A 26,389-nucleotide genomic window follows, 5' to 3' on the forward strand; every position below is an offset into this window, starting at 1 on the left:
GTAGCCCGGCTAATTTTTGTGTTTTTAGTAGAGATGGGGTTTTGCCATGTTGCCCAGGCTGGTCTCAAACTTCTGGGTTCAAGTGATCCACCCGCCTCGGCCTCCCAAAGTGCTGGGATTACAGGCGTGAGCCACCGCGCCAGGCCTGATCTGTGTTTTAATAAGCTTTCCAGTAACTCTAATGTACACTGAAGTCTGAAAACCACTGCTCTAAACTTTGTTATACGAGAGACACATTTCAGGATTCTTCAGTAATTTCTCTCATAATCTTACAAATAAATATTGGACCTAGTGCTCAGAACTGACAGTTCAAAGAATTCCAAGAAGGTTCGGCAACTCCAAAGCATGTCCTCTAACCACATGCTACAATATTTGGAATTCCTGCATTAGAAATTTATTTATTTGGCATCTTTTTATTGTTCTTTTTTAAAAGGTAAATGTTCTGTATGGAAGCTCACATAAAAGTATCGATGATATCTGTCATATTCTGCTTACCGTGGCTTAGGCACGGAGAGAGGACACACAGAAAGGGGAAATAGCTGAGCAAACATAGGTATTGCCTAGTGTGGTGTATTAGTCCATTTTTACTCTGCTGATAAAGACATACCCAAGACTGGGCAATTTACAAAAGAAAGAGGTGTAGTGGACTCACAGTTCCACGTGGCTAGGGAGGCCTCACAATCATAGTGGAAGGTAAAACGCACGTCTCACATAGTGGCAGACAAGAGAAAGGAATTTATGCAGGGAAACTCCCCTTTATAAAACCATCAGATCTCATGAGACATATTCACTATCATGAGAACAGCACGGGAAAGACCCACCCCATGTAGGTCTCTCCTACAACACATGGGAATGTGGGAGCCACAATTCAAGATGAGATTTGGGTGGGGACACAGCCAAACCGTATCAGGTGGCAATTTTGCTTAGAGCTAGCGTTTCTAGAATGTATGAAGTCACTGGAGTAAAAACATATATTTGAAATGAGCCCTATATCTTAATTTAAAAATAAAATAAACTGGAGAGAATGAAAGAGTGGGTTTGAGGGAGTACATAGTAGAAAAAACCTAGTTCGTATCCTGCCACTAACTAGCCATAGTCTTAGATGAGTTATTTAAACTCAGTTTCTATAAAATGTGGTGATACATGGTATCTAAGATGTTACATCAATTAGGATTTAGTTGCAAGTGGCAGAAAATCCAACTGAAACTGGTTTAAACTGTGAAGCAAAAAGTTACTCTATTGGCTTTTGCAAATAAAATCTAGAGATAGTTCTAACTTTAGAAACGGCTTGAACAGTGTTCCAAAGAGGCCACATGAACCAAGTTGTTCTTTATTTTACTCTCTGCTGTTCCGTGTGTTTGGCTTCATTTCAGACCATGCATGGCGGCAAGATGGCAGCCCCAGTGCCAGCCAACATGTCTCCATGGTTCAAATGTGGATTTGAAGGCAAACCCAGAAGCCCAAACAAACCCTCCAAAATGAGACTGATTGGCTGTGATTTGCCTCCCTTGAGTTATGTCCCTATCCCTGAACCAATCACTGACCACAGGAGAAACTGACACTCTGGATCATATGCCAGTCCTGGGTTGAACACGATCCCTGGAATGCGGGGTGGTAGGGAGGGACTGTCAACTCCACAAAAACCACAGGGATGGAAAGTGGGGAAGGGTGGATCCCCCACAAACATTGGAGGCCGTTCCTGGAAACAGGGTAAGTGAAGAGGGACTGGCCAAGAAACAACACACATCTACCATGCAGATCTCAGTTCCAACATTCTGCAGTTCTGTGAGGCCCTCCTATGGCCCAGAATGCCGGCATAGAAAACCACATTCAGCAGACTGCCCTCCAGATGGAACAGGAATGGACTTGGGGAGGAAGGAATCCCGTTTCCATTTAGGATGACTATAATCATACACTTCAAGAGTCCTGACTGGAAAGGCTGTCTCTCCTGGCAAACCAGTCCCGTTTCTCATTTCTCTAGGAGAAATGCACATAAAAGTTTCCATACTCCCGCCTGGCATTAGCTCTCTGCTGACTTCCATCTCCCTTTCACCCTGTCTGCCTCTGCTCAGAATGTGTCTCTCTTTGACTACCCCTGTCTCCTATCTCACTTCCTTTGCTACCTCTCTCTCTTCCTCTCTCCCTCCATTACTGACTGACTGAAGCTGTCATAACTGTCTGCCTAGCTCTCTCAAGAGTTTCTGTCTCTGTTTCTTTCTATTTTCTCTCTTGCTGGGGTTCTCCCTGTCTCTGCCTTATTTTTCCTCTGTCTCATCCTGTCTGTGCTTCTCTACCTCAGTCTCCAAGAACCTGCCTGTCGCTTTCTTTACTTGGCACTTTCATTCTTTGTGTCTGCCTCCCTTTCTCCATCTGCCTTTGTCTCTATCTTTTTCTGAAACAGGCAGTTCTCACTGCTCCAGATAAGGTCTAAAAATGTCTACAAGGCCTGCTTATTCCATACGTTTATCAGCAGATGGACCAACAGTGTTTGAGGATGGAGGCAAGACCTTGAAGGAGGAGAATTTAGAGAGAAGAAGGAAGCATGGACGGGGCACCTGAAGCATAGTGCTGTGAATAAGGGATTATTCAGCCCAAACCTACACAGCACACACACACATTAATGTCACAAACCACCTTCAGGCAGGCACTGGGCTTCTCCATCACAGTCACAGTTGAGTATGGTTGAAGTTTTGTTTTTTCTCAGTTCAATGCTTTTTAACTGATTAGCTGCTCCCTGGATTTCAAAGCAGCTTGGATATCTGTAACTGATACACAATCTCAGTGCTGTAGCCTACCAGTTTACAACAGGGCCATTGGATGAACTGACTTTGCCATCGTGTGCCTTGTGAGTTTCACTGTGTGGACAGCTCAGCCCCTGTTTTCTCTGTGGTGGTTACCCAGGTCCCACTTCTCAGTGGCTAAACACATCTCTGGTGCCTAATTCAGTGAGGGCTGACATTGGGCCCTTGTTAACATTAGTCTACAATTTCCATTTCGGTAGAAGATATTGCTGGGTTTTGAAAAATAGAATGTGGCAGAAGTAGACATATATCCAACAGGCTTTGCACTCAGGTTTTATTCCCTCCCAAGCACTGTCCTAATCTTCAACAAAGTTAGTTTTCATTTCATTGTTTCTTCATTTTAAAGGTTGATACATTGGCTTCTGCAGTCACCAGCATATTTTTTAACTACTATGATGTAAATGGCAAAGAGTGTGGGGAGACCATAGGACTGTTAGGTTTTGTTGTTGCTGTTTGCTTTCCATCTTCAACAGTTTTCTGCTCTGTGATGGTAAACAAATCAACTTCTATGAGTGCCAATTTCCACATTGATGACAGATAACAGAAACAGCCTAGCATCAGTGCCTAGTACTTAGTACATGCTGATTAAATGTGTTCATTCATTAAAGACAATGGTTGTCAGCTTTGACTATCCATTAGCATCTCCTGGGAAGCTTTTAAAAACCCTGAAGGCAGGCTGTAGATCAGACCAATTACACAAGGATTTCTGAGTCTGAGACCCCGGAAGCAGTATTTTAAAAAAATTCTCCAACACATCCCACTTGAGGTTATTCCACTGTGCAGCCAAGCCTGATAACCACTGATTTCAGAGGTTTACATTAGCTATGTGCTCATTTTGTACTTAATCAAGGGTCAAAGGCCCTTGTTTTAAAAGTATCGCTCAAAGACCCAGAATTTAAACTTTGACTACAGTCCCTAAGAACTAATTTCCCCAATTTCCAAAGAGTACCTATTCCTATAAGCTCATCTAAAATGAAAAATGGCCCATAAAATATTCCTTATTTGGTCAAAGAGAAGCATATGTTAAACATTCAATTCAACAATTTGTATTGAGTACTGTCCAGTTACAGAGAACTGCACTAAACCAAAAGTCTCTAATTGTCAAAAAATAATGCTTAAGTTCAAAAGGCACAACACAAGTAAAAAGCAATGCTTCATAACAACAAAATAAAACAAAACAAAATGAACACTTCCTTCCCTTGGAAACTGATGCCTTTAAGCACACACCCTGCCAGCTTAATTTTCTGCTGATTATCAGCTCTCCTACTGCCTATAATGAGGGGCTTAAGAAGAGGAAGAGCAGCTGGGAACAGGAAGTTCGCAATGATGTGGGAAGTTTACTGGAAAATTATCTGCTAAGGAAATCATTTCAGTGGTCAACATTGCTAACAAAAATACATTGCGCTGACAAAAATATTGAACAAGCTTTGTGCTCAGTGGAACACAGTGTTTTGTTTTCTCCACATTGAAGAATTTAATTTCAAATGCACCAAGGTGCTCTTGTGAGTAGTAAAATAAAAACATATTTAAAAGCTTTGCTGAATTCATAATCAGATATGGCTATGTAATTTCCCAATCTGTTACACAGAATTGAATACATTTTTCCAGCTTTACTGATGTATAACTGACAAATCAAATTGTATATATTTAGGTATACAATGAGATGTTTTGATATACATACATGTTGTGAAATGACCACCACAATCAAGCTAATTAGCATAAACATCACCTCACATGGTTACCATTTTCCCTTTTGTGGTGAGACCATTTGAAACCTACTCCCAGCAAATGTCACAATACCACATGATTACCTATGGTCGCCATGCTGTACATTAGCTCTCCAGAACTTGTTCATTCTGCATATTGAAATTTTGTACCTTTGACCAGCATCTCCGTGTCCCCAACTCCTCAGCTCCTGGCAACCACCATTCTACTCCTTACTTCTGGGACACAGTGTTTTTAATCTAAAAAAAAAAAAAATTGTGATATTTTGTGTGTACATTCATGAATTTCTTTCCCATTTTGGGGATACCCTTAACATAGTCTAGAGATGATTTGTGTATCTGCTTTTCTTTGCTCTCTGCTCTTGATTGGTTGCTCCCAGGCTGGAAAAGAGATGTAACCTCAGGAAGGAGATGTGTGAAAGACGATCCAACTCGGGAGAGTTCACTGATGGCTGGCCCTGAATCTTAAATCTGCAAGTGGTTGCTGTGATGTTCAGGTCCAACATCTCAGGTCTCGTTCACACATCTCCACTTCTCACCGTCACTCACTAGATCCCAATATCACAGGCTGTGCAGAGGGAAGACTACTCCAAAGCTTGTTTTCTTCGCATCTAGCCAACTAGTTCTGTTCTCAAAAGAACTGAAAGGGATGTTCAGCCTTGATGGTCAGTCTGCTAGGAAAAGAAATGGAGCCAGGAAGCCAGGGTTGAGGATTTGGTTTTATTCCTTACTGTCTGTATGATATCAGATAAACACTGAGCTTCTTTGAGCCTTAGTTTCCTCGGTATAAAACGAGGGATACTAGTATTATCTACCTTGCAAAATTGTTGTAAAGATTTAGTGAAATGTAAACTGTATAAATGACCAATGCCTTCTAAAAAATACTCTGAACCTGTGTGTGTCTCTGTGTGTGTGTGTGTGTGTGTGTGTGTGTGTGTGTGTGTGTGTTTTAATGTTTGGAAATCTTAAACACGTAATAGAAAACATTTGTAAGTGATGACTGAAATGAACCAAACTTTTCCTACAAACTTTAGCCTACAAAGCTCCCAGCACACACCTTAGCACAACCCTGCTCCTTCTGAATAGGCGACACTGAACACTCCAGGGAGAAAGTCAGATTTCAAAGCGCTTTACCTTGTTCTTTCCTCTTTTCCCGCCTTGGCTTCCCAGGTAATTTATTACAGAGATCTGGCAAGGCTTCACAGTGAATGAGGCCTGGTGGTGCTGCAGGGGGTGACAAAGGCAAACCGGATCCTGTATTTAAACAAAACTGAAGGAAGTGCAGAGAGCCCGCATTTGGCTCTCCGCGAGCTCTCCATATGCCGGCCCTCCCAAGCACACACTGGGGAGCATTGTTCACAGTTTGAGAGTCATCGCTGCAGCCTGCACTGACGTGAGTCTCCACCATCAGCTAAGAGGAACACTGGTCTCCCACACAGCAGCCAAATCCAAGATCGATGCTTCCCAAGGAGCACTAGAAACCAAACATAACAACAAGAAATGACTTTCCAAACACTCTTTCACAGAGAAAAATAGAGAGTACAAACAATATTTTCATCATTAGTAGTTATAAAATATTCATGATGTTCTAGGGAGATAAAAGGTAAGGATATCTCACCCCTCACCCATCCCACCTACCCTGACCCATCCTTCCCAACCTCACCAGTAAAAGAGTTCAAATTGGACTTGTATAAATTCCCCCAAAGAGTGTACCTACTTCTGAAATACAGAGGAAAGAATGTTCTTCCTTCTTACCTTCTATTAAGGAGTTAAGAGAAGGTAGTAATATATAAAAGTTCCTGGCATATGCCAAGACATTTTCTTTTTTCTGTTTCTTGTTTGTTTGATTTTTGTTTTCTGAGACAGGGTCTCCCTCTGTCACCCAGGCCAGAGTGCTGTGGTGCAATCATAGCTCATTGCATCCTACAACTCCTAGGCTCAAGTTATCCTCCTGCCTCAGCCTCCCATGCAGCTGGGACTACAGGTGGACCACCACGTCCAGCTAATTTTTTTTTTCTTGGTAGAGACAGGATCATGCTATGTTACCCAGGCTGCTCTCTAACTCCTGGCCTCAAAGGATCCTCCAGACTTGGCCTCCCAAAGTGCTGGGATTACAGACATGAGACATTTTCACAGACAGTATTTAATCCTTACTATGACACTTTGAAACAAGTATTCTTATGCCTATCAATGTGGAAACTGAGAGTCAGAAAGATTAAGAAACTTACTCATGGCCAAGCACAGTTGCTTACGCCTGTAGTCCCAGTGACAGGTGAAGCCAGCTGGGCTTCTGGGTGGGGTAGGGACTTGGAGAACTTCTCTGTCTAGCTAGAGGATTATAAACGCACCAATCAGCACTCTGTAAAAACGGACCAATCAGCACTGTGTAAAATGGACCAATCAGCACTCTGTAAAAACGGACCAATCAGCACTGTGTAAAATGGACCAATCAGCATTCTGTAAAATGGACCATTCGGCAGAACATGGGTGGGGCCAAATAAGGGAATAAAAGCCGGCCACCTGAGCCAGCAGCTGCAAGCCAGTGGGATCCCCTTCCATACCGTTGAAGGTGTATTCTTTTGGTCTTTACAATAAATCTTGCTGCTGTTCATTCTTTGGGTCCACACTACCTTTAAGAGCTGTAACACTCACTGCGAAGGTCTGCTGCTTCACTCCTGAAGTCACGAACTCACCAGAAGGAAGAAGCTCCAGAAGGAAGAACCCACATCTGAACATCGGAAGGAACACATTCCAGACACACCATCTTTGAGAAATGTAACACTCACCCGCGAGGGTCCATGGCTTCATTCTTGAAGTCAGGGAGACCAGGAACCCACCGGAAAGAACCAATTCTGAACAAATCATCAATTTGGGAGGCCGAGGCGGGCGGATCACCTGAGATTGGGAGTTCAAGAACAGCATGACCAACATGGAGAAACCCCGTCTCTACTAAAAATACAAAATTAGCCGGCCATGGTGGCTCAGGCCTGTAATCCCGGCTACTTGGGAGGCTGAGGCAGGAGAATCACTTGAACCCAGGAAGTGGAGGTTGCAGTGAGCTGGGATTGCACCATTACACTCCAGCCTAGGCAACAAGAGTGAAATCACTCTGTCTCAAAAAAAAAAAAGAAAGAAAGAAAAAGAAAAGAAACTTATTCAGATTCACATAGAATATGATTGGTAAAAAACAGTATTCTAACCCAGATCTGCCTCATTCCCTCTATTTATTTATCTTCTAAAACATGATGAAGTATTAGTATAAACTATCGTTGTAATTCTTTGCTTGGTGAAATAGCAAAAATATTGAGATTATTTTTGAATAAATCCTGGGCATTTTCTTCTAAAAGGCAATGTTTACTAGTGGAAAAACCCTAAAAGATGACGCCCTCTTGATATTTGAAAATGACCAAGTTTATTCAGTAAGTCTCAATGACTCAAATTCTGATATTCCATTGAAAACTCTGAGAAGGCAAGAAAATACTACCAAATCGTGAGACCTGTCAAGGGGAGAAGAAAGGCCTTTCATTAGAAAGTGAACATTCAATCATTCTTGGCTCACAAACATGTAGGGAACTGTTGTGACATATGTCTTAAGCAATTTATTACCAATAACTGATGGTAGCAACTGATTACTCAAATGTGACTGAGTGCTCAGTACAGTATACGTTCTACTTTTTTGTATGTTTGAAAACTTTCATAATAAAAATATTTTGATTTTGTTTCTTTTTAATTTTCCTTATTTTTATTGAAGTATAATTTTATATAGTAAAGTGACAGGTCTCAAATATACGGTTGGACGAGTTTCAACAGTTTACATACATCTGTTTAACCCACGCTCCATTAAGATATAAAATATTGCCATAACTCCCACAATTTTCATCGTGCCATTCCAGTCGATCTCTGTCCACTCCCTGCCCCACTAGAAACCACTGTCCTGATTGCTTTTGCAATAGGTTGCATTTGCCTGTTTCAGAACTTCATATAAATGGAATCTTACAGTATGTACCCTTTTGTGCCTGACTTCCTTTCACTCAGTATAGCAATATTGAGGGCCATTCATGTGTCGTATGTATCAGGAGCTATTGTGTTTTTGTTATCGCTGAGCAGAACTCTGCTGTATGTAAATACCATGTTGTTTATTCATTCTCCTGCTGATGGACATTTGGGTTGTTTCTAGTTTGTTATTTTTGTTGAGGCTGAGGCTGGGAAAAGAGAAAAGAATAAAGTTTCTTGAAATCTGATTTTCTTCCTGGAGTATTCAGTATTATGAATAAAGCTGCTATGGACATTCATGTACAAGTCTTATCTGTGTCCACATGTTTTCATTTCTCCTGACTAAATACCTAGAAGTGCATTTGCCAGGTCATAGAGTAGGTGCATGTTTAACTTTATGAAAAACTGCCAGACCAATTTTCAAAGGGCTTACATAATTCTACATCCCCACCAGTAATGGATGAGTGTGCTCATGGCTCCACATCCTTGCCCATATTTGTTGCTATGAGTAGTGGTATCTCATTGTGCTTTAATTTTCATTTCCTTGATGCCTAGTGATGTTGAGTGCTTTTTCATGTGCTTATTGGCACATCTTCCTTTGTGAAGTGCCTGTTCAACTCTTTTGCCCACTTTGTTTTTTAACTTAAAAATCATATAATCTCAACACCCAGCAATAACCCTCATTAACGTCTTGGATTTTTTTTTCTGTGTATTTACTTATTTATGCAAATATATTTATTACAAAAAAGGATTCATTTTTTAACTTTTTTCATTTAACAATTCAATTGGTCATGAACATCTTTCCCTATCACTAAATATTGTTCTATGCCATCATTTTTAAATACATGAGTGTTCATTGCAGCTTTATTCACAATCACCCAAACTGGAAACAGCCCAAATGCTTTTCACTTCGTGAGTGGATAAACAAAATGTATTGTCGAGCTGTACAATAGAATGCTACTTAGCAATGAAAAGGAGACAAACTACTGATAAACGCAACATACATGCAAAACCATTCTGAGAAGTAAAAGAAGCCAGACATAAAAATGTAAATACAAACTATAGTAAGAATGCAAATACAGTCACAAAAAGCTTGGGGCTGAGGGTGGAGGGTGGGATGGAGTGATGACGGGCAAGATGTTGCTTTTGAGGGTGATGAAAATATTCATATATTGGTTGTAGCTGTAGTTTCACTTGTGTTTGCACGCCTTAGAACTCATCAAATTGTATATTTTGTTCTGTTTGGCTTTTTACATTTAAAAAAATGTATTACTAATATTACTTTTGATTGACAAATCATAATTGTATACACTTACAGAGTACAATATGATGTTTTGATGTATGTATACAATGTGGAATGATTAAACAAAGCCAATTAGGATATCCCTCACCGGCTGGGCGCAGTGGCTCACGCCTGTAATCCCAGCACCTTGGGAGGCTGAGGTGGGCAGATCGCCTGAGGTCAGGAGTTCAAGACCAGCCTGGCCAACATGGCGAAACTCCATCTCTACTAAAAAATACAAAAATTAGCCAGGCATGGTGGCGGGCGCCTGTAATCCCAGCTACTTGGGAGGCTGAAGCACGGAGAATTGCGTGAACCCGGGAGGCAGAGGTTGCAGTGAGCCAAGATCGTGCCACTGCACTCCAGCCCGGGCAACAGAGCAAGACTCCGTCTCAAAAAAAAAAAAAAAAATGTATATGTATATGTATGTATATATACATATTTTTATATATATATCCCTCACCTTGCTTACCTATCATTTTTTATGGTAAGACATTTGAACAAATTAAACATTTTAAGGGGCTGAATAATGCAGGCAAATTATAGCTCAATAAAAGTCATTTAAACAAAAAGCATTACTGAGGAGATGCAGTATAGGATACAGATTGGGCACTACAGGAAGTGGGACAAGCATGGCTGATACAATTAAAGACAAGACAAGAATCAAGTAGTCAGAAGCATGGAAGGATAGAAAGTTGAGATAAGAGAGTACATAGAGTTTAGATCTTAGAAAAAAAGAGTTTTAAGTTGAATTAGAGCTCTCAGTTAAATCTAGTTACAGTTATTTAGGCTAAAATGGTGATTCATCAATTCATAGAAGGTTTTTTAAAAGATTGAACACCTCAAATCAGACAGTCAAGTGAAGCCAGGACTTTTTTTCCAGCTCTCTGATTTCTGACACCACCTTAAGCGAGGAAGCAGGAAGGAAGGATGCGTAGGGTGCCTCATTATAACCTCACAAGTGTAGGGTCCCCAGGTGGTCTTAGCAGGCAGGGATGGGGGTGAGGTCACAGATTTTTCTGTGGTGTTTAGCTGGAGTAGAGTCATTATTGTCTAATAGTTTTCTGTCTCCCTAGGCTCTCCCTTTCTGATCCTTTGGCAAGAGTGAGCAGGCTTTTTCTAGGTGATTGTGTGTGTGTGTGTGTGTGTGTGTATGTGTGTGTGTGTGTGTGTGTGTGTCCATTGATATTTCCAGGTTGCTGGCTTCTCAAGCAACCAGTCTGGGATATATGTATATGAAGCAAAAAGAAGGCCCAGGGAGCTCACCCTCTTGTTCCTCTGATCCTGAGGTCAACTGCTGGTCTGCCTTCTTTCCACCTTTCAGAGTCTTCTTTTCTTTGCTTCATATAAAACGTACAGGGATTTTTTTAGCTGTCCTCGGCAGAAAGAATAAGGGAAAAGTATGTCTACTCAATTTTTCTGGAAGCAGAAATCTCCTTGATGGCTTTTTAAAAATTAGATTGTTTGTCTTTTTTATTATTGAGTCACAGGAGCTATTTTTTATTCTGGATACAAGTCCTTTGTCAAATGTATATGTTGTGAATATTTTTTCCCATCTGTAGCTTGCTTATTCAATTTTTAACCGTGTCTTTTGATGAACAGAAGTTCTGAATGTTGATGATAGTTCATTTCTTCAATTTGTTTCTTGTACAATTAGTGCTTTGTGTGTCCTGAAAAAGAAATATTTGCCTACCTGTAAGTTGTAAAAATAACCTCCTGTGTTTTTTTTTTTTTTTCTAGAAGCTTCATGGTTCTAGCTTTCATGTTTAGCAATATGATTCATCTCAAATCAATTTTTGTGTTTAGCGTGAGGGATGAATTTCAAGTGTTTTTTGTTTTGTTTTGTTTTGTTTTTTTCTGCATAGATAGCTTGTTCCAACACCGTTTGATGAAAGTGTTTCCTTCCCCTTTTAGTTTCTTTGGTACCTTGGTCAAAAATCAATATATGGCCGGGCGCGGTGGCTCAAGCCTGTAATCCCAGCACTTTGGGAGGCCGAGACGGGCGGATCACGAGGTCAGGAGATCAAGACCATCCTGGCTAACACGGTGAAACCCCGTCTCTACTAAAAAATACAAAAAACTAGCCGGGCGAGGTGGCAGGCGCCTGTAGTCCCAGCTACTCGGGAGGCTGAGGCAGGAGAATGGCGTAAACTCGGGCGGCGGAGCTTGCAGTGAGCTGAGATCCGGCCACTGCACTCCAGCTTGGGCGACAGAGCGAGACTCCGTCTCAAAAAAAAAAAAAAAAAAAAATCAATATATATGGGACTATTCTTATATTGTATTCCTATCCAGTGATCTATTTGGTTGTCTTTATGTCAATACCACATTGTCTTGATTACCATGGCATTATAGCAATTTTGAAATTAATAATAGTATACATCCTCCAACTTTGGTTTTTGGCTTTTGATTTTGTTTTTGTTTTTGTTTTTTTGTGCTTTTTCAGAATTCCTTTACCTCTTTTTTTTTTAAGCTTTTAAGTGTTTCTAAAATGAGTGTTGTAGAATTATTATTTTTTCCTTAAATGTTTGAGATAATTTATAGTGAAGCCATTTTTTATGTATAGTTTACCTATTTCCCTTCTTTAAGGAATCACAGTCCTCCTTGAAAGCCGTCCAGTGTCTTATCATAGTTAGTTTATATATTGTGCGTGGTTTTGTGGTTGTTGAGAGTGGAGGGATGTCTGGTACTAGTTACTTCATCACGACTAGGCCAGAAGTCTGTAGTAAAATGTTTGTTTAAGTTGATGTTATTATTAGGGTAATTTTAGATTCAACAGATGCAATATCATCCCAATATTGAAACTACCTCAATATTTTATACTAATTGCATTTCCATTGACTCTACCCCCAAATTACTCATATAACTATATAATTCAGTATTAGCAAAGACTAGCACAATGACCAATAGTCTTATACCTGCCACCTAGATTCAAGTATTAATAAATAACATTACTTTTACTCACTTCAATTTTAAAATGCTTTTTTATATGGAATAAAAAGTAGTAAAGTTAAAGATAGAGTTATTTTGTGTAACTCTGACATGGCCCAGGAGCATGTTTTGCATCTCATTCACTATGCTTATTAACAACAGATTAAACATTTGAAACCCATTATTTAGAGACTTACATGTTTCAGAAAAGTTATCATTTAAATATACAAAACTTTTCTAACAAAAAACATATGTGTGTATGATTCTGGCATTTTATCAGAAAAAAAAGGTGTTTCCCAGTAGAGTGCACAAGAACTTTGCAATTATGTTTGTATCTTCTGCATGGGTTTGTCCCTGCTGCTTCTCGTCATAGGATTATACCCTGTAAAAAACAATCATTTTCCAAAATGATATATAATATCCCGGTTAAGGGGGAATTATTAGGCTCAAGTTTCTCTGCATAAGGAACCATGCTGGAAACCTAATATTTTGCTTATCAGGCCTCCTCTGAGCCTAAATCTACTTTCTTAGACAAACAATGAAATAGATTGCTTCAACTTCCCTTTTGGAATTAAGTGGGAATATTAAACAAATGATAAAGTAAAATTTAAAGCCACTGGACAGTTGTAGTTCTTGCCTTCACTTAAGTGAAACAGTTTCGGCTCTACTCACTTAAAGTACTCCCACCTCACCATTTGGACCACTTACGGTCTGAAGGCTGCATCTTACTCCTGGGTCCAAAGAGCTAGGGGTGACAGCTAGGGTCTACCATGGTATACCAGGGGGAACTTTGAAGCAGGAGTAAATTTTAAAAGAAGGGCCTTACAGATTGTTATACTGACACTGTCATTAAAGGACAATGTTACATTAATGTTGCATCCTTTGAAAAACCTTACGATATGGAGAATATGAGGGAACACGGAGAATGTGAGGGAACATGCTAACTGAACAGCTCTAGGGAAAACTTGTTTGTAAAAAATACATTAGAATAGCCAGGCGCGGTGGTTCATGCCTGTAATCCCAGCACTTTGGGAGGCCAAGGCGGGTGGATCATGAGGTCAGGAGATCGAGACCATAGTGGCTAACACAATGAAACCCCGTCTCTACTAAACTTACAAAAAATTAGCCAGACGTGGTGGCAGGCGCCTGTGGTCCCAGCTACTTGGGAGGCTGAGGCAGGAGAATGGCATGAACCCAGGAGGCGGAGGTTGCAATGAGCCGAGATCCTGCCACTGCACTCCAGCCTGCACGACAGAGCAAGACTCCATCTCAAAAAAAAAAAAAAAGAAAAAAACCAAAACCACACACACACACACATTAGAATATAATGTAGCAATTGACATGTTCCTCTGTTTATGGTACTGGTAAATTCTGATTTTTGCTAGGATTGCTCGAGTCCTTTTCTTGCTGTCTGTCCCCAGTCAAAATTAACTACTTGTGCAATGGGAGTCAAAAATCATGTTAATCTCTGCCAACAAATACACAATCAAAACAGGCTGATGGTTTATTGCAAACTCATGGTGTTTCAAAATCACCAGGAAGCGATGAAAAATTTAAATGCCCAACCCTCATTCCTAGACATCTGAATTTGATTGATCTCAGTGGAGACTAGGCATCAATATTTTTTCATGGTTTTTTTTAATTTCATAGAATCTTGTTATGTTTTCTTTTTAACAGTTTTATAGTTTTACCACTTACATTTATGTCTTTGGTGTATTTTGGGATAATTTTTATATATGGTATGAGGTCAGGGTCCAACTTTATTCTTTTGCATGTGGATTCTCTAATTGCTCCACTACTGTTTGCAAAAAAGGCTATTTGTTCCCTATTGAATTGTCTCAGGAGTCTTGTCAAAAATCAGTTGCCCACATAGACACATGGGCTTATTTCTGGACTCTTGATTCTATTCCATTGATCTATCTCTGTCCTTATGCAAATACCACACAGTTTAGAGTATTGTAGCTTCGTCGTAAGCTCCAAATTGAGAAGTGTGAGACTTATGACTTTGCTTTTTTTTTTTTTTTTTTTTTGAGAGGAATCTCACCCTGTCTCCCAGGCTGCTGTGATCTCAGCTCACTGCAACCTCCAACTCCCAAGTTCAAGTGATTCTCCTGCCTCAGCCTCCTAAGTAGCTGGGATTACAGCCACATGCCACCATACCTCACTAATTTTTGTATTTTTAGTAGAGAAGGGGTTTCACCATATTGGTCAGGCTGGTCTTGCACTCCCGACCTCTGGTGGAAGACCGCCACGGTCTTCCAAAGTGCTGGGATTACAGGCATGAGACACCACACCTGACCTGTTGTTCTTTTTCAAGATTATTTTGATTATTCTGGGTCCCTGCATTTCCCTATGAATTTTAGGATCAGGTTTTCAATTTCTACCAAAAAAAAAAAAAAAAAAAAAAGCCAGCCTGGATTTGTACAGAATTGTGCTGAATCAGTTTGGAGAGTATTGCCATTTTAACAATACTAAGCCTTCCAATTCGTTAACGTGACATGTTTCCATTTATTTAGGCCTTCTTTATTTTCTCTCAGTGATGTTTTATAGTTTTCAGTGTATAAGTCTTGCAGCATCCATTTTTTTTTTTCAAGCTTTTCAGGTGATTACCATATGCAGCCTTTGGTGAGGAGCATTGCTTAAATTCCCAAAGATGAGGAGCATTTCTCATTGTCCCCAAAATCACAACTCTTAGGTAATCTGTCCATATGTGGTCCTGTTAAGGACAGGAAAATAGGGTTTATCTTGACCAGGAAGACCTACTTCTGAGAGATGTCCATTTCATGACGTTTCATTAAAAAAAACTCTGGTACTAATATTTAATTACACCCTACAGATAATCCTAGAGTTGCAAAATCTTGAGAGGCCTAAGAATTTATTTATGCTGCTCCAGAGTGGTGAGAGTCCATCTTATTTTAATGTCTGCTAAGAGCAAATGTTCTCTGAACAATCTCCATCAATAACCCATTCCCATGTTAACTAACTCTCCTCTGAAAATGTCTTCACCCACCTTCCCCAACCCATTACCTCTGCTTTCCTATTTATAATGAGACTTTTAACCCCCTGGGTTCTCCATTCCATCTGTACCAAATTTATGATCTGTCTAAATTCCCATTATTACAACTTCAGGCCATTTCTCAGTGGATCTGAGGAACGTCTGTTCACCATTTTGAGTACAAAGACTAGAAAGCTCCTGTTATTTGTTTTGTTGTTTGGTTGGTGGGTTTGATTTGATTTAGATTGATTTTTTTCCTCTGGTTCTTGATTTTTGCCTTTCTGACACATACTATTTTCTAGGTTTGGCAAAACCACTGTGAGATCTAAATGGAATGAAATGACCTCTCACCTTAATACCATGTTTTGTGATCCCATTAATGGCTAAGGTAGACCATGAGTAGCTGAAAGTGTTGACTTAGGATGCTATTCTGACAAATAGCCAGTCTGTCTTTGAATAAGCTTTGAATAATGTCAACACATTGATCTATCTGTGGACATAGTCTGTCCCTGATTGCACAGTTCTCCCTTTCCTCTTTTTTTTTTTTTGAGTTTTTTGACAGAGTCTTGCTCCATCACTCAGGCTGGAGTGCAGTGGCATGATCTCAGCTTACTGCAACCTCTGCCTCCCGGGTTCAAGCAATTCTCGTGCCTCAGCCTCCCAAGTAGCTGGGATTACAGGTGTGCACTACCATGCCTGCTACTTTTGTATTTTTAGAAAAGATGGGATTTCACCATGTTGGCCAGGCTGGTCTCGAATGCCTAACCTCAAGTGATCAGCCCTCCTCAGCCTCTCAAAGTGCTGCGATTACAGGTGTGAGCCACCACTCCTGGCCTCCCTTTCCATTCTTGACCTCTGGGCCTCTCTAGGTCCTGACACGATCAGCACCTGTGTAATTCTAGTCCACATAACCTACCTAGAGCTGGAGAAGCAGTCTGGATTTCCTGAATACTGATGGAGGAATTACCTCTTCAAATGGGACTGAAAAATAGGCCTAAGATTCTTGTCTTTTTCCTCCTACAATGCAAATGATGGATGATGCCACAATCATGACACTCTTTCATGATCTATCCAGATACTGAAAAAATCTAAAAACGTTTTATAGAAAAAATAAGAAAATAGTGCCCCAGATCTTTTCTCTTAAGTTGGTGTTCATAAAAGCATTTTATCCATCATATCTGTCAGTCATTTAGAATTTTGAAAACTACAAAAACATGGTAAAACACAGGACCAGTCTAATTTTTAAACTCTAAAAATCATGACTAGTTGCTTTTCAGTACATTTCTCCACAGGTATATTAATCAGGCAAAGAAGTAATATAATTGAAGAATAAGTTTAGGCAAAACTTATTTAATCATTTTAATGTTCCATCTGTTGAATTTTTAAGTAATAGCATTAGTATAATTAGCATTAATGCAAATTTCATTCATATCATTGCTTTGGTTTAGTAATGATATGTGTTGTTATTATTAATATAAGTGTTCATGGCATCGTTCTTGTTAATTAACCACTTATGCATCTTTTGCCTATTCCTTTATTCCTGTTATACATCTATCTATATGTCTCATTTAAAAGAAATGAGAAACTACAATGCATTACAAGGATTTTCAATTTTCTTAATTATTGATAGTACCTCAATAGTGAGGTCTTATTTGGGGCTTTGGAGAAAATTGGGCAAGATGTATGCTTATCTTTTCCACTGAGGAAAGCATATAAACTATGTAAGAAGTGACAGTCATTCCATTAAAGGGATAATCTTGGATCTGCTCTGATTGTTTAAGATCCTAAACTGATACAGTGTTTTCCTATTATCAATAAAATATTAATTACAACATGTTTCACAGTTGAAGGCTGAGGCTGAGATCCTCTGGTCTAGACTGATGGTCTCCAATTTGTTTTTTATGTACCCCCATCATTTTAAAAAAATGCAAGTATACACACCCCAGTGTGTGTGTGTGTGTGTGTGTGTGTTTATATATATATATAGAGAGAGAGAGAGTTATATAGATGTACCATTGTGCTGATGTATTCTGTACACAGAGAGAATAGAAAACATTAAAGGGTGACATAAAAATAAATATCAATTAAACTCTAAAATCTTGTTCCATCCATGTGGATTGTGTTGTACAGAGTTTGGTAAATTTATTTTTTCCCCCTTTAACTTCCAGCAAAAATGAAGCAGAGAGTTGTTTCAAGGTCCACCAGGGAATACAAAGTTTCTGGTCTCATATTTTGCTCTTTGATAAGGAACTTAAAACTGTTAAAGAGCAGGTTAGATGTTTGCTTATGCATGTAATCATGTTATGTGGGTGTTAGAAGGATTTTGGGTTCCCTCCAGAAGATCCCAGATTGGATTAATTTTGACATCTTGTATGAACTCCAGAAAGAAGATAAAAATGAGTTGTTGTAGAGGATTCGGCTTTTTCTTTTATCTCCCCACTCTCTTTCCATGGAAGAAATAGTACAGAATTTTATGCAACTTTCATGGTCTTTTCCTTTTGACAAAACATCACAGTGATGAGCCTTTATGAATTGTCTATAAAAAAAAAAAAAGGTGTGTCATGAGATTCTTCATAGAAGTACCCATTTGACTTTTGATCTCTTCTGTATCTCATTGTTTTCTTTATTTTAGTATCCAGAGTAAATTGTACGGAAATTGCAGTCAACCATGGAGAGGCTTTTATTTCATTATCAAAGGAACTGAATCAATGGTGATTCATTTACTTTTCCTTCCTTGCTTTTTTTAAAAAACTGTTTTCTTCTGATTATAAAATTTTTGAAAAACACAATAAACAAAAGAACAAAATTAAAGTCATCTATAACGTCATTAATTTAAGATAATACCAAGATAGTACATTTTTCTATGAAAAATAATGCTTTTCAAAATTAGGATCACATTCAATTTACCGTTTTATTTCATCATTATTTATTAATACCTAATCATAATGAGTTTTTTTCATGTCATAAATTTTTCAAAAGCCTAATTTTTTATATCATTTTTAGTTTAAGTTCAGGGATACATGTGCAAGTTTGTTATATACATAAACGTGTATGACGGAGGTTTGTTGTACGATTATTTTGTTACCCAGGTATTAAGATTAGTGCCCAATAGTTATTTTTTCTGATCCTCTCCCTTCACCCACTTTCTGGCCTCAAGTAGACCCCAGCACTTGTTTTTCTTCTCTATGTGTCCATATGTTCTCATTACTTAGCTCCCACTTAAGTGAGAACATGCAGTATTTGGGTTTCTGTTTCTGTGTTAGCTTTTTAAGGACAATGACCTCCAGCTCCACCCATGTTCTTGAAAAGGACATGATCTTGCTATTTTTCATGGCTGTGTAGTATTCCACAATGTGTATGTATGACATTTTCTTTATCCAGTTTACCATTGATGGGCATTTAGATTGATTCCACGTCTTTGCTATTATAAATAGTGCTTCAGTGAATGTATGCATGCATGTGTCTTTATGATAGAACAATTTATATTCCTTTGGGTATATACTTGGTAATGGGATTGCTGGGTTGAATGGTAGGTAGTTCTGTTTTTAGGTCTTTGAGAAATTGCCACACTGCTTTCCACAATGGCTGAACTAATGTACATTCCCACCAACAGTGTATAAATGTTCCTTTTTCTCTGCAATCTCACCAGCATCTGTTATTTTTTTACTTCTTAGTAATAGCCATTCTGACTGGGGTAAGATGGTATCTCATATCATTCTGATTTGCATTTCTCTAATGATCAGTGATGTTGAGCTTTTTTCATATGCTTATTGGCCACATGCATGTCTTCTTTCGAATAGTGCCTGTTTGTGTCCTTTGCCCACTTTTTAATGGGGTTTTTTTTTTTTCTGTAAATTTGTTTCAGTTCCTTATAGATGCTGGATATTAGGTCTTTGTCAGATGCATAGTATGCAAATACTTTCTTCCATTATGTAGGTCACTGTTTGCTCTCTTGATAGTTTCTTTTGTTCTGCAGAAGCTCTTTAGTTTAATTAATCACGTTGGTCAATTTTTGTTTTCTTTGTAATTGCTTTTGGCATCTTTGTCATGAAATCTTCGCCCATTCCTATGTCCAGAATGGTATTGCCTAGGTTGTCTTCCAGGGTTTTCATAGTTTTGGGTTTTACATTTAAGTCTTTAATCTATCTTAGTTTTTGTATGTGGTATAAGGAAGGGATCCAGTTTCAATGTTCTGCATATGGCTAGCCAGTTATTCCAACACCATTTATTGAATAGGGAGTCCTTTCTTCATTGCTTGTTTTCAGCAAAAGCCTAATTTTTAATGTCTGCAAACTATTTCATCAAGTGGAAATACATATATATATATATATGTATATATATATATTTTTTGAGACGGAGTCTTGCTCTGTTGCCCAGGCTTGAGTGTAGTGATGCAATCTTGGCTCACTGCAACCTCCACCTCCCGGGCTCAAGTGATTCTCCTGCCTCAGCCTCCTAAGCAGCTGGGATTACAGGTGCATGCCGCCATACCTGGCTAATTTTTGTATTTTTAGTAGAGATGGGGTTTCACCATGTTGGCAAGGCTGGTCTCGAACTCCTGACCTCAAGTGATCTGCCTGTTTCAGCCTCCCAAATTGCTGGGATTACAGGTGTGAGCCACTGCACCCGGCCAAGTGAATATATTTTAATCTAAGCATTCCCTCATGATGTATACTTAGACTATTTCTAATTTTTGATACTGTTTTTGTAGTAGTAGGCATCCTTATATGTATACGTTTTATTGCATCTCCGATTATTTGTTTAGGATAGATTCCAAGAAGCTTAATTACTTAGTAAAGAATTTGTGCATAATTAATACTCTTAAAGATATTATAAAATTGGTTTATTGAAAGCTTCCACTAATTACACTTCTATTAATGATGTATGAAAAATGCATGTCAAACAAGTACTTAGTATTTATCTTTAAAACATTCTCAAGAGAGGTTGACTGGAAAGGGGAATGAGAAAGAATTCTAGAATATTAGAAGTTTGGTTTCACTGTGTGTGTGTGTGTGTGTGTGTGTGTGTGTGTGTGAAAATTTATTCAATATTACATTTACTATTTTTGTCCTTTACTGTATGCATATTATTTCTCAATATTTTAGTATTTTAATATTTATATTTACCAATTTGATAGATGGGATTAGTGTATCTTTTTTTTTTCCTTTCATCTTACCAAGTGGGTTGCTATGCCTAAGACAGAGACCACCAAATTTCTTTATTTGACCATCCATACATTTTTTTTTAACAATTGGAATTTTGAACTGTGCTTAATGAGGGAAAGCCTTACTTGTTCTGTATTTATAAAACAACATTAAATCTCCTTGGTGGATACAATTTTTGAAAGGTATAACTTATCTCCTCTCATCCTATTTATTGCTTTGTTCACGTTTTGTTATATTCTCCAGATAATGTATATAAAATATTTTTTAAGAGTTTATAAGCTCTGAAACTCTAAGTAAAGTATCAAAGTTATTAACATCTCAAACTTGAATGCATGTACAAATCCTCATAGGGTTCTTTCCTCTGTGTAGTAAAAAACACATGACATAAAAGTTACCATATTAATCATTTTTACGAGTATAGTTCAGTGGTATTAAATACATTTACAGTGTTGTGCAACATATCACTAGAACTTTTTCATCTTGCAAAACTAAACTTTTAGACCCATTGAACCACAACTCTATATTTTCCCTTCCCCCAACCCCTGGCAACCACCATTCTACTTTCTGTTTCTATGGATTTGACAACTCCAGGTACCTTATATAAGTGGAATCATATAATATTCGTCTTTTTGTGACTGGCTTATTTCACTTAGTCTAATGTCCTCAAGTTCCATTCATATTGTAGCATGAGAAAGGATTTCCTTCTTTTGAAAGGCTGAATAATTTTCCGTTGTATGTATAGATCACATTTTGTTTATCCATTCACCCTTTGATGGATATTTGAGCTGCTTCCACTTGTAGGCTATTGTGAATAACGCTGCAATGAACATGGGTGTGCAAATATTTCTTTGAAATCCTCCTTTCAATTCTTTTGGGTATACACACAAAAGCAGGATTGCTGGATCAGGTGGTAATTCTATTTTGAATTTTTTGAGGAACCTCCATAGTGTTTCCTATGGCAGCTACCCAATTTACATTCTCACCAACAGTGCACGAAAGTTCCAACTTCTCCATATCCTCACAAACACCTTTTATTTTGTTTTGTTTTATAGTGGCCATCCTAATGGATGTCAGATATTAAGTTGATGCAAAATTAATTGCGGTTTTTACCATTACTTTTAATGGCAAAAACCGCAATTACTTTTGCCCTAACCTAATAATATTTCACATGGTTTTGATTTTCATTTCTCTAATGGTTAGTGATGTTGATTATCTTGTCATGTTTCTTGGCCATTGGTATATCTTCTTTGCAGAAATATCTACTCAAGTACTTTGCCCATTTAAAAAACTGGATTATTTATTTTGTTGTTGCTGAGTTGTAGGAGTTCTTTATATTTTCTGGATATTAACCTCCTATCAGATAAATGATTTGCAAATGTTTTTTTCACTATGTTGATTGTTTCTTTTGATGCACAAAAGTTTTCATGTTTGATGTAGTCCCATTAGTCTATTTTTGTTTTTGTTGCCTGTGTTTTTGGCATCATATTCAAGAAATCATTGCCAAATTTACTATCATTAAAGCTTTGCCCTTATGTTTTCTTCTAAGAGTTTTACAGTTTTAAGCCTTTAATCAATTTTGAGTTAATTTTTGTATATGGTGTAAGGTAAGGGTCCAGTTTTATTCTTTTGCATGTGGATATCCAATTTTCCCAACACCATTAGTTGAAGAGCCTGTCGTTTCCCCATTGTGTAATCTTGGCACCCTTGTCAAAGATCACTTCATCTCATATTCATGAAGTCTTATTTCTAGGCTCTCTATTCTGTTCTATTGGTCTAGATGTCTGTGTTTATGCCAGCATCACAATACTTTATAGTATACCCACCACCTCATATAGTATTTTTGGACGATAAATAAGATCAAACACTTTATTTTTTATTTTTAGAGACAGGGTCTCACCCTGTCACCCAGGCCGGAATGCAATGGCACGATTATAGTTCACTGCAGCCTCAGACTCCTGGGCACAAGCAGTCCTCCAGCCTTGGCCTCCAGAGTAGCTAAGATTATAGACACACACCAACATGCCAAGCTATTTTTTTTTTTTTTTAATTTTTGAGACAGGATCTCACTATGTCACCTAGGCTGTTCTCCAACTCCTTGCCTCAAACAATCTTCCTGTGTGGCCTCCCAAAGTGTTGAGACTGCAGGCATGAGCCACCATGCCCAACCTACTTTTTAAAATGTATTGAACAATTGTATTTTCTTTTTGACAAATTGTCTGTTCTTATCTTTTCCAATTTTAAGTTAGGGTTTGGCATTTTTTATACTTGAACTGAAAGAGTTAATTTTATGTTGTAGTAGACGCCTATGGGCTTGTCTGCCTCATATCCCTTGTTAGGAATTGCCTTCCCCTCTATGCATGGTTGCAGCGGGGCAGCCATAGGATCACAGTGAAATTCCCACCCCCACCTTCACCCTGACCACAGTCAATTGCTCCTGGACGGGCGTCAATCCAGACTGAGTCATTCACTGCCTCCCCAGGGACTTGAAATGAGAATCAACAGAATTAGGTTATTTCTTCCCCAGGTAACTGGACCAGTTGTGGTAAAACTTGAGTGCTGCTGGGGTCCTTTGTTTACCACGTGCTCTGAGAAACAGAGATGGGGTTCTATGGAGAGAGACAAGTATGAAGCAGAAAACAGAGAAAGAGAACAACCTCAGATGTTTATAACCCTCCAGTCCCTGCTTCTATGGTCCAGCTCCCTCCCCACCCTTAGCCAATTTTAACTTTAGTTCAAATGGTTCTCTGTTACTTGGAAAACAAAGTACTAATTAAGTATATTTATTCAATCATTTAACAATAAATACTGAATACCATATGTAGACATTACCCCAGATGCTGGAAATATAGGAGTCATCAAAGTAGACTCTGTCCCAAACTTACATTCCATAGGCAGGGAGACAAAAAACAGAGGAATGAGTAAACATGTAGTGTAGTGGGGATTAGTAGTATGGAGGAAAATAAAGCAAGTGCCAGGGAAGGGGCAGCCCTGCTAAAAAAAAGCAACAGAGAGGGCTGAAGAAAGTGGAGAGGGCCTTGGGGCAGAAGGAGCAGCAAAAACAAAGGCCCAGGAACAGGAGTGTGCTTGATGGGTTGCAGGTACAATGGCCAGTGTGGCTGGAGTGGAGTCATTAAGGAAAAGTGTAGAAAGAGACGCGGTCCAAGAGGTGGCCATAGGGCTTTGAGGCCACTGGAAAGACTTTGGCTTCTACTTGGAGTATGATGAAAGCCACTGAAAGGATCTGAAGAGAGGAGGGAGGTGACCTGCTGTGTGATAAATAACTACTCTGTCTAAATCTCTTTGTCATGTATGTTGAGGAAGTGCCTCTATTTAATTGGGATGATGCTGGGTTTTGATCCACAGAAGCAAGACCCCACATGGGGCTGTGGAGGCTCCAGGAGTTCCCATCCTTCCCCTGCAATTGTAGAACTCAGAAACCCTGTTAATCAGGTTTGCTTTTTTCCAAGCTCGAAATATAATATTTTCTTTTATGATCTCTTTCTTTATGCTTAGAATATTCCTCTCTATAAATATCAATAATATCTTAATCCATATTTTCAAATAAAAAAATATATATCTTATGTTTATATGGAATTTTTTTCTGAACTTCAAAGGATACAAAGATGTATGGAAATTGTGAAGTCAAAACACTGAAATTAAGTTTGGTTTAGTTGTTGTTTTCATATAATCTTTTGTTTAAAAATATCATCTATTGGCTGGGCGTGGTGGCTAATACCTATAATCCTAGCACTTTGGGAGGCCGAGGCATGTGGATCACCTGAGGTCGGGAGTTCAAGACCAGCCTGGCTAACATGGTGAAACCCTCGTCTCTACTGAAAATACAAAAATTAGCTTGGTGTGGTGGCACACGCCTGTAATCCCTGCTACTCGGGAGGCTGAGACAGGAGAATTGCTTGAACCCGGGAGGCAGAGGTTACCGTGAGCTGAGATCACATCACTGCATGCCAGCCTGGGCAACAGAGTGAGACTCCATCTCAAAGAAAAAAAAAAAAAAATCACCTACTGATAATCCTTTCTTCCATCATTGGATTGTGATATTTCATTCACATATATAGAAAGAGGTATATAATCTGTTTTAGACTGTTTTATTCTTTTACATTATTTTCTATTTTGACTCTTGTATTGATACCACAAAATTTTTAAAATTGAAGCTCTGTGCTTCAATTTTACATATAATAGTTCATTTTAACATATAGTAAACAAGAAGAAAAATCTTGACTTTTCAGTCTATTCTTCCAAGTGAATTAGAATCATGTTCTCAAATTATAATAATAAAATAAAATTTCATTGACATGGACTTAATTTTGTAAATTAATTCGGAAATGATTTGTTTATCCTTCTCACCAAGGAACATTCTGTCTCCATTAATCTCAATCTTCTTTTATATTTCTTAATAAAGTTGTGTTCATGTAGATCCTGTACTTTCTAGGATGTTTTATGTTTTCTACTGCTATTATAAATGTAATTGTTTTCATCAGAGTCTTCTAACCACTAATTGCTTGGATATTGGAAAACTGGGCATAACTTCAGATATTTTACTCCACTTTCATTTGAGGGGTGGCCTCTTATTTACTCTTTAATTATACTCATTAAATATTTCCTAATAACAAAGCTTTTCATAAGAAAGTCTTCACAGTTTCATTTGGTTATCTGTTTTATAGTCTCAAAACACTAATAATGGAAGTTCTTCCTTGAGAAGTCTAAATTTGTTCTTTGAGATTTGTTTTTTCTTACATGAGTTTGGCACATATCTAGGTGGGATCCTCACATTAGTAACCATGAAGCCTCTTTTTTTCAAGTTGTTACTACTATCAATTTGATACTTATTACTAATTTATAATTATACAACTAATGCAGGAATACATTTTCTTGTAATAAAATAAAATATTGGCCAGGCACACGGTGGCTCACGCCGGTAATCCCAACACTTTGGGAGGCCGAGGGTTGGGGGTGTGGATCACTTGAGGTCAGGAGTTCGAGACCGGCCTGGCCAACATGGTGAAACCCTGTCTCTACCAAAGATACAAAAATTAGCTGGGTGTGGTGGCGCACGCCTGTAATCCCAGCTACTCGGGAGCCTGAAGTAGGAGAATCGCTTGAACCTGGGAGGCGGAGGTTGCAGTGAGCCGAGATCGTACCACTGCACTCCAGCCTGGTGACAGAGCAAGACTCCGTCTCAAATAAATAAATAAATAAATAAATAAATAAATAAATAAAATATAAATAAAACTAAAATCCCCACTTTTTCCTCAGTCCATATCCCATCCTCCTCTCCAGAGGAGCCAACTCATCAATTTGCTGTGTATTTTTCCATAACTTTCTCCAGTACATTAACTCTCAGAAAAGATACAGAGTTGCTCAAATTTAACTTTACTTTCATTTTTGGATACTTTTTTGATATTTTGATTTTTTGATATTGTCAAACTACATAATGTCCTGCAATTTACTTTTTTTACTCAACTGGATGATAAGAAGAGCTG

This window comes from Macaca fascicularis, chromosome 4 (assembly GCF_037993035.2).
Source record: "Macaca fascicularis isolate 582-1 chromosome 4, T2T-MFA8v1.1".
Lineage (NCBI taxonomy): Eukaryota > Metazoa > Chordata > Mammalia > Primates > Cercopithecidae > Macaca > Macaca fascicularis.